Source organism: Schistocerca piceifrons, chromosome 1 (assembly GCF_021461385.2).
Source record: "Schistocerca piceifrons isolate TAMUIC-IGC-003096 chromosome 1, iqSchPice1.1, whole genome shotgun sequence".
Taxonomy (NCBI): domain Eukaryota; kingdom Metazoa; phylum Arthropoda; class Insecta; order Orthoptera; family Acrididae; genus Schistocerca; species Schistocerca piceifrons.
Genome location: NC_060138.1, coordinates 847,330,528 through 847,343,231, shown reverse-complemented (window position 1 = coordinate 847,343,231; position 12,704 = coordinate 847,330,528).

Here is a 12,704-nt window from a genome sequence, read left to right as displayed (position 1 = left end):
GATCTTTTAACCTTCGCAAATGTCGCAGGATAGCGGAAAGATGATAGTTCATCACATTTGCCAGTTCTCGAGTGCACTGACATGGATCATCTTTTGCTGTGGCCATTGCCCCTCTTCAACGCGGGGTCGGCCTTGTTGCAATGGATTTGGCGATGTTAGTGTTAGAGGGTGCCCGGACGGAATTGGTTCAAATGGCTCTGAGCACTATGGGACTTAACTTCTCAGGTCATCAGTCCCCTACAACTTAGAATTACTTAAACCTAACTAACCTAAGGACATCACATACATCCATGCTCGAGGCAGGATTCGAACCTGCGCGGTTCCAGACTGTAGCGCCTAGAATCGCTCGGCCACTCCGGTCGGCGGACGGAATTAGTGTACCCCAGCTGTGTGCGTCGAGTATAAGCCATGAAATAGCGCGAACGTTTCCAAATGTCTGCGAGTCGTGTAACTGAGGCGGGCTGTGGGGACCAGCCCGATATTCACCTAGTGAATGTTGAAAACCGCCTAAAAACCATGTTGATCGTTGTGTCTGCTCGTTGCGGACGTCACATGACATCCGTTCAAGTTCGTTGTTGATCCTTTGATCCTTTCACTCAGATTTTTTATTACAGAGACCAACCAGCTCTCTGACCGAACACGCTGTTTTATTGTGCTGCCCCCTGTGAGAATGGAACTCAAGACGCGCCCTCGGCTAACCTGGTGGGTTACATTGACTTGGACCGTTATGGATTAATGGCTTAAACGATGTTCATCAAACCCCGAATGTCTTTCTGAACGTGGAGAGCCACAAATGTCAGAATAAAAAAAATAAAAGACGTTAATATACCAGAATGCTGCTAAATTGTTAATTTCTAGACATTTTACACTAGTAATGGGCCTATTTCGGCATTATCGCAATCTTCAAGCAAATACGCTTTTTTAAAAGCGGTAGCAGTATAACTACTAACACTCCTCCTTAAAACGAGAAAACCATTTTCTACCCGTGTCCTATTCCCACACATGGCGCAAATGTTTCTGGCAGCCTCCGCTGATGTCACTCCGCTGCTGAACTCAAAACAGAATAATATGTTGGAAATATTTCAATTTATTCACTTGGCACTCCATTTCCTGGTGTCCACAGCTGCGTTTACTGTCGCCAGATCACATAATGACCAGATGTAAAGTCAAATAGCTACAGTGAAATGAGATTTTCACTCTGCAGCGGAGTGTGCGCTGATATGAAACTTCCTGGCAGATTAAAACTGTGTGCCGGACCGAGACTCGAACTCGGGACCTTTGCCTTTCGCGGGCAAGAGGTCTACCATCTGAGCTACCTAAGCACGACGCAAGTCCCGTCCTAACAGCTTTACTTCTAACAGTACCTCATCCCCTGGCAGAAGTAAAGTGAAATATAAACTAAAAACGACAATCGATAAATAAACCAACTGCGACCCAGAATACCAAAATGCAAAGCAAAAAGCGCTACGAACTTATGAACCAACGTAATATTAAATTTTTTTGCATGTGGAGAAAGGGACTGGAATTAAAATTTTGTAGTGATCTTCACATATCTTAAACAGATTCGTGGCTGGAACTGTAATTTCGTTACGTTATAACATTCATAATTCATGAGGTTGAAAGATATATAAACTTCCTCACCGAATTCCAGCTCCGTAAGGATGTTTGCACTAATCGAATTGCATAGCAGATTGCTTTTGTTTTAATCGTTACGAGGACAGGCACTTGGGCCGCCCGAGAACCACGCCCACCTCCGCGGCAGGTTATAGATGCTGTAGAGCCCGTGTCGTAGGTTAACAGCAGACGGTCAGCCCGTAGCGCTGCAGGGCCGGTGACCCTGCCGCGCTGTTGGCTGACGTCACGCAACACAGCTCGGGTTGCACTTGTGATGTCACGGCGAAGCCCGCCAGCTGCCGCCGGCGACGGTTAAGTCGTCTGCTCGACGTATGCAGAGTTAAGGCGAAGATACAAAAACAGCTGTGTTACTGCCAGACACACTACAAACAGCTCCTACAGTGTTCTCTACGAAGATCGACATCGTCGTTTTGTAGCGGTTCCGCATAGTATAGTGGCCGAAGCAAGAACTGCAGCGTTTTTAGAGAGAGAGAGAGAGAGAGAGAGAGAGAGAGAGAGAGAGAGAGAGAGAGAGAGAGAGAGAGAATCTATAACAGTGCGTGAGGAAAACAAAGTATTTATGGTGCATTCAGATGGAAAAATTTGCAAAAGTCGGTAAAAAGTGAGAACAGTTTAAAATAAGGGAGCTGTGCTGTCGAACATAGGGTTCAGATTAATGTACATTTGACATATAATGATATCCTCCCCTGTACTTGAGCAATCTGTGTGTCTGTCATATAGAGGACACCTCTTCAACTCCCAATACTGCTGAAGAATTTAATTTGGCGGGAAGCCTGGAGTGGGGATGCATTCAGTCTCGTAAGATCATTTGAGGAACTATTTGAGGGAGCAGTAGCTGTTCAGAGACTGCAGAGGTGACAACGGCTGGGCGAGCGGTGTGCTGACTCCACGCCGCATCCGAAAGTCCCTGTTGGCGGTACGAGGCAACACTTGTCGTGTAAGGAACCACTGAACAATAATCTCTTTAGTATTACAACAGGTTTCTGAGAGTAAACCGTACAATTATAGTGCCAAAATATACAGTATAACATACATTCTAGATCTACAGGATTACGCCTATATCGTTGCTGACATTGTAAAAATATCACGGCGACAGGTGAATGAATGTTCAAAATATCGTCTGTCACAATATGTACACGCGGATGCACATTGATGCTACGTGTGATTCGCAGATGAAAGTCTGGTGCGTTCGGCCCCTACTTCTCGTGCTGTAGCCTACTTCCTTACTCTGCGTCTCGTAAACGTTGCCCCAACTGATTTGTTCTCGATCGGTCGCGAGCTCTAAGGCTTGTGCAATAAATAGTATATAATAAAGTGGCAAGTGGGTGGGTAGGTAGGTCTAAATCTTCAGCATGATGAGAACCATGAAATGTTAGGATGCCAATTATTTTTGTCTTATTTGTCCAGTTGCAAAATTAGGAAAATGACTTACAGACACAGCCTATCGTTAATGTTCATAACAGGATTCGCGGTCATTAATCATTGTTTCCACAGCACCGAAAAAAATCACAAAAAACTTTACACGATATTAAAGTCAGCATGAGATCGCCCAAATATGTTTTCTGAAACATCTTTAACAGTGAATTCCGTCTCCGCGCGGAGTTGCACTTCACATACTAGTTCACGTGTTGCCACCTCGAGAACCGATCGTAGACTGTCCGTGAGCCATCTTACCCACCCTTTCAGGTTGCACTTGCGATTGGTCTATCCTTTCCATCAATAAGCTCTAACAGTAACTAAAATTTGTAATTAGCATTCCCTGATGAATTGGCTGATACTGAAATGATTTTTAACAAGTTCTCAGTGCAAGAATCGTCATCAGCACGGCTAGAGCTAAACAGTAAATATGATAGCTTCTTGGCACCCAGCGTTGTAGGTGAATTCTCTCTCTCGCTCTCGCTCAGTACGATGCCGCTGTTGCTTGCCAGGCAGTTCTCAGGCTATGTGACCATCTGGCACGTGGTTCGACGAGTTGACTTGTGATCCTACGTCTCGCTAGCCTCTTGTAACAAAATTTTCCTGTACTGTGAATTTAAAACATATCAACAAAAATGCTACAAACGTGGGCAGGAATGTGGCATAGACGCCGCAACATGACTGGGAACGTCATTTGTAAGCAATTTCAAACATAAATATTCAGAAAACCTAACTTAAAGAACTCGTACTGACATCACGAAAGAAATATCGAACTTTTCAAAAAGGTAGTAAAGGTGAACGTCGTAATTACAGGTAAACTCGACACCAACAGCGTAATCTGTCGGAAATAATGTGGCGAATGACACATAATCTTAAAGTTAAGGATATCGTCACATCGAAACTGAACCGAAAAATAGGTCTTTTTAAAGATTTCAAATGGACAGATAGAGAACAAGATATCGTCGTTAAATATTTCAATAAAGCTGACAGCAATGCAGGTTAGAAGCAAACAGGGTACACGTCGGATGCGGATTACTGCTGCTACACGTGTTTTTTGTGCTACGTACCCCGCGAGCGTCTAAGAAAAAAAATAGCGACACTCGGAGGTGATGAACGCTCGGAGTATCAGGTAGCGTTCGCGATGGCCCTGGAATTGCTCCATCAAATTTCAAAACGCACAAACCCAGGGCACAACATGACGTTCACGACAGAGCGGCTGCTACTACGCTACACAAGCCGTCATTGTTGTTATATAAATGTTAATTTGGCAATGGCTAGACACACGACACTAGCAGCCCGAAGTCTTTGTAGTGCTCCTGACTCATAACTAGGGAGCCCAGCGATCGTGGTAAGTTCGACGGATAATAATGTTTCTACCACCAGAACTGATAGACTCTGATATCAAAAATAAGTGCTGATATAAACCAACTACTCATTACGTTCTTAAGAGGCATTCAAGGAGCTGACTGGCAAATTTTCCGATGATGGCGTTCACGTAGCGGTTGTCGAATGTTTCCGTGACCACGGAGTGAATTTGTGTTGTCCAGGAATTGAACGATTGTTAAGACGTTCCGATCATAGTTTGTAGAGACTTGGTGACTATGCTGAAAACTTTGAAGTGTAGTGCAGCATTCAATAAAAGTTACTTGAGTTGCCATAATAATGCATAACTTACTTTTCGAAGTCTCTTCCTATGTATCGCCGGGTTTATATGTTTGTACCTGAACGGAAAGCTTACAGGTAATATTTTCTAGGAATTATCGAACGAACTATTCTGTCTTTTGCTCAAGCTAACCGAAAATAAGCATTTACGGCGTCGGTTTGCTCCATCTCTAACGAATTTTAACTGGTGCTCAAGATCACTCGGTGGAGTAATGACAGGATTTAAGGCTGATAGGCACAGATGAAGAGGAAAGAGTGTAATTGTAACAGAAGAATGAAATTCTCGCATGTCAAAAAAAAAAAAAAGCTCCTAGAATCTGCATTACGACCGTTTGATGCGTGAAAGATATTTGGAAAAGAGGCTTCGTTTAGTAACAAGTAATTGAGCGACAAGAATATTCAGAATGAGATTTTCACTCTGCACCGGAGTGTGCGCTGATATGAAACTTCCTGACAGATTGAAACTGTGTGCCGGACCGAGACTCGACAAGAGTATTGTTTCCAAGACAGATTGATAATCGCTTATTCGCCCTTGAAGGGAAAATTCTTGTGCCTCTGGTGATGAGTCGTGCTGTGATGTGCGCTTTGATTTTGGCACGTTTACATTAGAGGGAGTAAACAGAAGCACGTGGGCAGCGGTAATGACACGTGCCAGCCGCACGTGGGGGCCGGCCGGCCGCTGCCTGCCCGTCTCCACGTGTCGCCGCTTTTAGAACGCCGGCACCTGTCGCTCTCCAGACAACAGTCCGTTGTCGCCCGCTCTGTCTGCGCTCCGCACGTGGACGACCCCGCGCGTGCCATCCTAAATCCAGTCCACAGCCTCTCGCTCTCTCCATTCCTTCCTTATTGTCGTTTCGCGGATAGTTAGGCGATGTATCGGAACTCTCTCACCGCAAGCCGCTGTATGTTGCGTCACACGGTACTCGTGGTGAAGTAACAATCCTGCGGGGAACACGTAGGGCTAAACACGCGATCACATTTTGAACTGTGATCGCGTAATTCAGGAGGAAGTACATCTTCATGTTAAACTTCCATCATGATGAAAAATCTAACAAGCGTTTATTGGTTCAACTGGCTCTGAGCACTATGGGACTTAACAGCTGAGGTCATCAGCCTCTAGAACTTAGAACTACTCAAACCTAACTAACCTAAGGACATCACACACATCCATGCCCGAGGCAGGATTCGAACCTGCGACCATATCGGTCGTGCGGTTCCAGACTGAAACGCCTAGAACCACTCTGCCACAGCGGCCGGCAAGCGTTCATTACTATGTAATGTTAAACTCAAAATTTATCTTTGTTTTATGGAAATGGTTGCGTGTTAAGAATGTCTTATAAATTAATTAAATAATTTTTACTGCTTCAGCCACTTTTTGTTAATATTTATTAGTACGACGCAGCATGCTGCCATCATCAGATGCATTACAGTTATTAACCTGAAGTGTGATGAGGATTATTTTCTGAGTGTGCCAGTGAAGTTATGTACCGAAATTCAACCCTGTACAGTAAGATCATTTACTATAGTGTATACTTAACGTTAGTTGTATGTTTCAATCATTTTATTCGTGTTTTACTTACCTTTTTCGCTAGAATTTTTCTGACACACAGAGCACTGTTCTAAAACATATCATCATCGCTCAACACTTTCACATTCAATAGTTTACATTACAATAACTTTTTCTTAGCGATTAAGAGCCTTTTTAATATAAACATCTGAACGTGAATGTGCAAAGTCGCGATGATGTGTATATCAGTGTACTCTGTGTGCCAGTCAACTTACAGTTAAATTGTAGGTGCATACATTTATAAAATGCATCAAATTCACAAATCACTGAAGGTACACTCTAAAGTAAACGCAGTTTTCTGTTACAGGATTAAAGTTTGGTACATAGCCTCACTAGCACATCCAGCAAGTAATGCACCCGATGATGGCAGCATGCTGTCAAACGCTTCGTCCTCAAAAAACTAGTAAAAAGTCACTGAAGCAGTGAAAATGATGTCACAAAATTACTGATGTTACTCAGATGAATACTTAAATAGTTGTATAATACACATAGTAACTATGAGAGAGGCTGCACAACTCCTTTAATGCTTGCAGTTCCTTGTAATGAGACTCAAAGCATGGAAATATTTTCTTTTTTTAATTTGCATTTGTTTTAAGCTCGCCGTGATACTGGCGTTGTTCGGTATTACTAAGCAATAAGGGGAGGGACACTTAACCTTACCGGTCCATTGAGGGGTTGACAGAACACACTGTTGTCTCCTCTCCCTAGACCGGGCTGGTGGTCCATCCCGTCCTCACCCTACCTGCTCTGTTACTCTTCTTCTCCCCCCCCCCCCCCCCCCCCCCCCCCTGGTCTGTTAGATTTGTTCATCGTTTGTTCTGCTGTGCTTCTCTTACCCTGTTCGTGTTGCTAGTCTTTTCAAGTCAGTCTCGGAGTAGAGTACCTCTGGTAAGTGGCGGGAGGTGGCCGATATACAGTATGTCTCCTCATTGCATTTTACTGTCAGGGGCTTCCGGCTGCTCCCTAGATGGGGCACCTTGTTTGCCTTTCTCACCCTGTCTCCCTTTCTTGCTTCTGTCTCTTACCTCAGCTTTGCTGACATTGGTAGACCTTGGAGTTTTCTTCTCCTGGGTTTTGCACGGTAGGCTTTCTCTGATCCACAGTCATATAGACCTGTCTGTTCGAGGACAAATGGATCTAGTAGTTTGGTCGCTTCAACCGTCCAACCAACCAACCAAATAATAAGGGGTATTTGAATAATTTATGTCCAAGCTTTTTATATTCCTCAGAAAATGTAATAGGCACAGTATTCAGTTCAGAAATTAAGGAAGAATAGTTCGACAGTCAGTTGAATTATTCCACTAAGTTAGTGATACTTAAGTTTTCCCGACTAGTTCGTCATTGTCCGCAGCTCGTGGTCGTCCGGTAGCGTTCTCGCTTCCCACACCCGGGTTCCCGGGTTCGATTCCCGGCGGGGTCAGGGATTTTCTCTGCCTCGTGATGACTGGGTGTTGTGTGCTGTCCTTAGGTTAGTTAGGTTTAAGTAGTTCTAAGTTCTAGGGGACTGATGACCATAGATGTTAAGTCCCATAGTGCTCAGAGCCATTTGAACCTAGTTCGTCATTGTTCCAACAGTACATCCATTGCCTCCATGTCCAACTTAACAGAGCATTCGAAAACTGATGCCTCACTAAAGTATTTCAGCGGATAACATGGTGTTCACATTCGGGGATATATGAGGAATCTCTGTAGAGTTGCAGAAATGTCGAGCAGACATTCGTAAATAAAAACATATTACAAATCTAATTAAATTCATAACTAACTGTTCCGCAGATGACGACAACAAAAACAAATAACTTTCTTCTATACGTTTGATTCTTTGACATGACAGTTCATAAATAGTGCTTAGATAAATAAAATGTAATTGTTGCCAGTAGAAAACGCTATATCGCAAACAGATTTCACTAGTCTCTGACTGGGATGTATATTGGCTATTTGTATGTTGAACGGGCCGTAAAGTGTTTACACGAGGAAAAAATGTCTGTATACAGAAGTCATTGCTGCAGTGTATTTCGTGAGAAATGGAGTAGCACGGAGGGAAGTACACACACACACACACACACACACACACACACACACACACACACACGAGTAATGTAGTTGGCTGTGCTCCGGAGCTAGTATAGTGGCTGCTCCTGGCGGGATTTGCATAACGACCTCGCCGCTCAGGAATTTGTGGCTCATGTTTCCCAGGTTGATTCCATATTTCATAGGCTACGACTGAGGGGCTCCACACTCCTTTGGATATGGCCACGAAGAATCACGTAAAATGCTCTGACTATGAAATGCTTCGCATTCAAGTAAAAGTGCGCACTGAATATGGGCTGAATGGATGCTTGCTGGTTAGGTGGAAGGTTTTAAATAAATTTAGCTACAGTCCGATTATAATTACTTGATGTCTGTTACTTCCCACCACGGTGCGGCTACGTTGGCTGCCGGCTACTGCTTGATGATAGGTGATACACAGAAACGGCAAACAGCAAATAAAAATGTCAATACAATGGTGAGAATGACGTCAAACAATTAGAAATAAAACAGTTACTTTCAAATCCATTAATCGAATAAAAATAATAATCGCACTCTTTGATTAGATTTAGAAATAAAAAAAATTCATTGTATTTGATGAGATTAGAACCCACGACCTTCTCCACGTTAGATTTATGCGGTAAGTGTTGCGCTACGTCACTGAGTGAAGTAATTGTATTTATGACTGTGGTGTCCCATTCACAACGATGAATTGCAACCTTCAAAAATTCAACTTTTGTCGTGCGAAGCTGATCTAATGCATGCGGATCTCCGTGTTTATGGTAACTGTATATGCGACGCTGGATTCCGTCTTATGCAGAAGTGTACACTAGTGTTTGGTTAGTGCTGTGTATGAAATCTGTGTATTCTATTAGCATCGTGATGTGTGGTGTTATTTTTCGTTTGGTTATGATATGTGATGAAGTAAGAAATAAAAGTGCCAGACCGATGACTCGGCATCCAAACACTTCCTGAAGGGTGCAGGACAAGGCCTTGAAAGGGACCTGACCAATTGTCGTGGCGGTTTGGCAACAGCGAACGGTTCGGGCGTGACGTTGGGCGCTCTGATTGGAGGAAATCAACTTCAGCGCGTGAAATGTCAGCAAATTTTAATCGGACTACCAGAGAACACAGCCGGAGAATCAGAACGGCTTGAGTAATCATTTATATGAAGTGTGTAATGGAAATGATTACAGGGGAGAACATAAGAAAAAGAAAGATTTTACAACTCTCATAACGGTTTAACTCACGAAATATTCAGAATGTTGTCAGCGCCTAGTTGGGCAAAACGGCCAAGTACCCAGTTCCACATTAGGTGTAATTTATGCAGCTGCACTTTTAACAAAATCTGAGTCTTGTACAAGATCTTGTAAGTTCAGCATTAATGTGCTCTACTGGTCTGACGAAACATACACTCACAGCCAAAACATTGTGACCAGTAGCTTAACAGCATGTTGCTCCATCTTTGGAACGCAGTACAGCAGCGATTATGCGCGCCATGGATATGAAAGGTCCTTGGTAGGTTTCCAGAGGTACGTGGCACTAAGTGAACTACTTACACGTGGCGCAATTTCCGTAGATAGCGGGCCGGGGGTTTGTGGGCGCGGAGCTGTCCTCTGATAAAGCCCTAGATTTGTTCCACCGGATTCAGATGAGGCGAATTTGATGCCCAAGACAATAACACGAGCTCACTATCGTGCTCCTCATTATAGCTTTATGCCATGGACAGTTACTCCGCTAGAAGACCTCATCGGGGAAGGGAAATGTGAAGGGATGGAGGCGGTCCTTAGTACTGTTCGTGCAGTCCACAGCCGTCATTGCACGTACGGTGACTGCAACTCCTGTGAAAGTACAGGCGAATAACCCCCACTGCATTACATTGCCCGTACCAGCCTTGGTTTTACTGTCCATCAACCACTTTCCACGGACACTCACGACGGGAGACGTGAGCAGCCGACAAGCGTCGACGTTTGCTAGATACGCACTGAGCGAGGTGGAGCGGTGATTAGCACTAGACTCTCATTCAGGACGACGTGTCCGGCCATCCAGATTCAGGTCGACTTTCTTCTCCATCCTTGACATAATCAGAGCTTGTGCTCAGTCTCAAGTGACCTCTATGTCGATTGGACTTTGAACCCTAATCTTCCTCCCATTTTCTACGTGCTCATTTCCAGAAGTCGAGCGATAACAATGCGATCTTTGTGGAAGTGCCTAAACGTCATTGGTTTTCCATTTGCGTCCTTTATCATCACTATGAAGATTACCCATTCGACTCTGCTCCAGTTACAAACTTTCGTTACAGCGTCACGTGGCCGCGACGCCACCAGGTGGGCAGTGATCATAATGTTTTGGTTAATAATTGTAAGTTCAACCAGTGTTGGAATTAACATCGGTTAAATTATCATTTAATCACGTTACGTTTTCATGTAAAAGTTTTATGAAAAAAAGCGTAACCGCTGTTAAAAATTGGTTTGGAGTTAAGTACGACCACAAAGCGGAATTAAGCGATTCGGTTCTTGAATAAAATTTTCCGCGCGATGTTAGGTTGGTTGGTTGGTTGGTTGGTTGCGGGGAGGGGGGGGGGGGCGCAAGGGTTGCAACGGACCAAACGACGACGTCATCAGGCCCCTTGATTCAAGGGTAATCCATCCGGAAGTAGAGACGTCCACCGAAAGATTTTTCTGATCTAGTCGGGAATTTCACAACAGTAAAAGTGAGAAGGCTAAAAACTTAGTGGACATTTTTCGTACCGTGAATAATAAAAGCAAGATCTAGGAAATAGGGACGTTAGCAGGTCGGCGTCCTTGGGGCTCTGCGTGCGAGAGGAAACGTCCCACCCTCAGCTGTCCCACTTCTGATCCATTACGGTCAAGAGCGCCCACTATCCGTGATGTTAGGTAGTTGAGTAAGGTAATACAGAAAGCAGGCGGAACATACGAGAGTCGAGGGGCAGGAAAGGGAGGCAGGGCTGAAAAGCGAATGAGACTGGGTTGTAGCCTATAAACGATGTTATTCAATCTGTACATCGAGAAAGCAGTGAAGGAAACCGAAGAAAAATTTATAGTTGGAATTTAAGTCCAGAGAGAGAGGACATAAAAATTTTGAGGTTTGCCGACGACATTTTAATTCTGTCAGAGACAGCAAATGACTTGGAAGACACCTGAACGGAATGGAAAAGGAATATATAAGATGAACATCAACAAAAGCGAAACAGGGATAATGGAATGTTGTCGAACTAAATCAGCCGATGCTGAGGAAATTAGATTAGGAAACGAGACAATTAATGTAGTAGATGAGTTTCGCTATTTGGGCAGCAATATAACTGATGATGGTCATAGTAGAGATGATATAAAATGTAGAAGAATGGCTATGGCAAGAAAAGCGTTTCCGAAGAAAAGAAATTTATGAACATCGAGTATAGATTTAAGCGTCAGGAAGTCTTTTCTGAAAGTATTTGTATGGAGTGTAGCCATGTATGGAAGTGAAACATGGACAATAAACAGTTTAGACAAGAAGAGAACAGAAGCTTCTGAAATGTGGTGCTACTGAAGAATGCTGAAGAGTCGATGGATAGATCGCTTAACTAATGAGGAGTTACTGAATTGATTTGGGAGATAAGAAATTTATGTCACAACCTGACAAGAAGAAGGGGCCGGTCTATAGAACACGTACTGACACAACAAGGCGTCACCAGTCTAGTGTTGGAGGGAAAAGTGAGGTAAACATCGTAGACAGAGACCAAGAGATGAATACAGTAACCAGACTCAGAAGGACGTGGGTTGTAATAGTTATTCGGAAAAGAAGAAACTAAGAGGTTTGCACAGGGTAGTGTATCATGGACAGCTTCATCAGTCCAGTCTTCGGCCTGAAGACCACAACAACAACGACAACAACAACAGCAACAGTATTATGGTAAATCCTTTTAGAAAAAGTCTGGGAATGCGATTCCTAGCATTGCCGCTTGTTACGTTCGCTCGAGGTTGATTAGGAATGATTTGCAATAGCTGCCAGTGTCGCGGGTGAGCACCTCGTATAATAACCAATAACGGTACCACTTTACGTCACAGTCTTGCCACAAGCTGAGGCTGTACGTGGACTCGTATTTTGGAGGTAAGAGAAATCCCAGGACCAGTTGAGAGATGAAGTCCATACGTTTCTCGTGTTGTATCGATGCTTGCAGAGCCAATTTGCAGATACCAGGTAATAAATTATATACTTTAGTTAAATATAACTGGACGAAGACTCGTCTTTTTGGTCTCTCACGAGAGAAAAAATACTTGCTCGCATTCTGTTCCCTCCCGCGGAGGAGTCCGTTTCGTCCATGAATAATTTAGACGGCGCTGTGTTCCGACGCGCGTTATTTATACCGGACACGGCCGCGGGGCACGCCGGGAAATAA